This window comes from Brachyhypopomus gauderio, unplaced genomic scaffold (assembly GCF_052324685.1).
Source record: "Brachyhypopomus gauderio isolate BG-103 unplaced genomic scaffold, BGAUD_0.2 sc561, whole genome shotgun sequence".
Lineage (NCBI taxonomy): Eukaryota > Metazoa > Chordata > Actinopteri > Gymnotiformes > Hypopomidae > Brachyhypopomus > Brachyhypopomus gauderio.
Window position 1 is genome coordinate 32,501 of NW_027507382.1, and position 2,500 is coordinate 35,000.

Sequence of the window (2,500 nt, forward strand, 5' to 3'; positions counted from 1 at the left end):
AGAACTACATATACATCACACTGCAACCCCACACAGAACTACATATACATCACACTGCAACCCCACACAGAACTACATATACATCACACTCCAACCCCACACAGAACTACATATACATCACACTGCAACCCCACACAGAACTACATATACATCACCCTCCAACCCCACACAGAACTACATATACATCACACTCCAACCCCACACAGAACTACATATACATCACACTGCAACCCCACACAGAACTACATATACATCACACTGCAACCCCACACAGAACTACATATACATCACACTCCAACCCCACACAGAACTACATATACATCACACTGCAACCCCACACAGAACTACATATACATCACCCTCCAACCCCACACAGAACTACATATACATCACACTCCAACCCCACACAGAACTACATATACATCACACTGCAACCCCACACAGAACTACATATACATCACACTGCAACCCCACACAGAACTACATATACATCACACTGCAACCCCACACAGAACTACATATACATCACACTGCAACCCCACACAGAACTACATATACATCACACTGCAACCCCACACAGAACTACATATACATCACACTGCAACCCCACACAGAACTACATATACATCACACTCCAACCCCACACAGAACTACATATACATCACACTGCAACCCCACACAGAACTACATATACATCACACTGCAACCCCACACAGAACTACATATACATCACCCTGCAACCCCACACAGAACTACATATACATCACACTGCAACCCCACACAGAACTACATATACATCACACTGCAACCCCACACAGAACTACATATACATCACACTGCAACCCCACACAGAGCTACATATACATCACACTGCAACCCCACACAGAACTACATATACATCACACTGCAACCCCACACAGAACTACATATACATCACACTCCAACCCCACACAGAACTACATATACATCACACTGCAACCCCACACAGAACTACATATACATCACACTGCAACCCCACACAGAACTACATATACATCACACTGCAACCCCACACAGAACTACATATACATCACACTGCAACCCCACACAGAACTACATATACATCACACTGCAACCCCACACAGAACTACATATACATCACACTGCAACCCCACACAGAACTACATATACATCACACTGCAACCCCACACAGAACTACATATACATCACACTGCAACCCCACACAGAACTACATATACATCACACTGCAACCCCACACAGAACTACATATACATCACACTGCAACCCCACACAGAACTACATATACATCACACTGCAACCCCACACAGAACTACATATACATCACACTGCAACCCCACACAGAACTACATATACATCACACTGCAACCCCACACAGAACTACATATACATCACACTGCAACCCCACACAGAGCTACATATACATCACACTGCAACCCCACACAGAACTACATATACATCACACTGCAACCCCACACAGAGCTACATATACATCACACTGCAACCCCACACAGAACTACATATACATCACACTGCAACCCCACACAGAGCTACATATACATCACACTGCAACCCCACACAGAACTACATATACATCACACTGCAACCCCACACAGAACTACATATACATCACACTCCAACCCCACACAGAACTACATATACATCACACTGCAACCCCACACAGAACTACATATACATCACACTCCAACCCCACACAGAACTACATATACATCACACTCCAACCCCACACAGAACTACATATACATCACCCTGCAACCCCACACAGAACTACATATACATCACACTCCAACCCCACACAGAACTACATATACATCACACTGCAACCCCACACAGAACTACATATACATCACCCTGCAACCCCACACAGAACTACATATACATCACACTCCAACCCCACACAGAACTACATATACATCACACTGCAACCCCACACAGAACTACATATACATCACCCTCCAACCCCACACAGAACTACATATACATCACACTCCAACCCCACACAGAACTACATATACATCACACTCCAACCCCACATAGAACTACATATACATCACACTGCAACCCCACACAGAACTACATATACATCACACTGCAACCCCACACAGAGCTACATATACATCACATTCCAACCCCACACAGAACTACAGAAAAATTTATACATCACCACACTCTCCTTACATCTCATGTTTCTTACTCCTTTTCTGTGTGCATGTACTATTGTGAACATTGTGTGTGTGTGTGTGTGTGTGTGTGTGTGTGTGTGTGTGTGTGTGTGTGTGTGTGTGTGTGTGTGTGTGTGTATGCGTGTGCATGTGCGTGTGTTTGTGTGTGTGTGTGTATTAGGTGTGGCTTAGTGAGCTGTCTAAAGAGATGAAGGAGACACTGAGGTTTCTGCTGTGTGAGTGTATGAGCTCACTGAAGCAAGGAGGGGTGGATCCCAGCTGCTACCCCTCACAGGTAA

General features: G+C 44.7%; 1 pseudogene; it reads left to right on the forward strand.

Annotated features, from left to right (window-relative positions):
* Positions 1–2,500, forward strand: part of LOC143506860 (cytoplasmic dynein 2 heavy chain 1-like) — a 38,183-nt pseudogene that overhangs the window by 26,634 nt on the left and 9,049 nt on the right.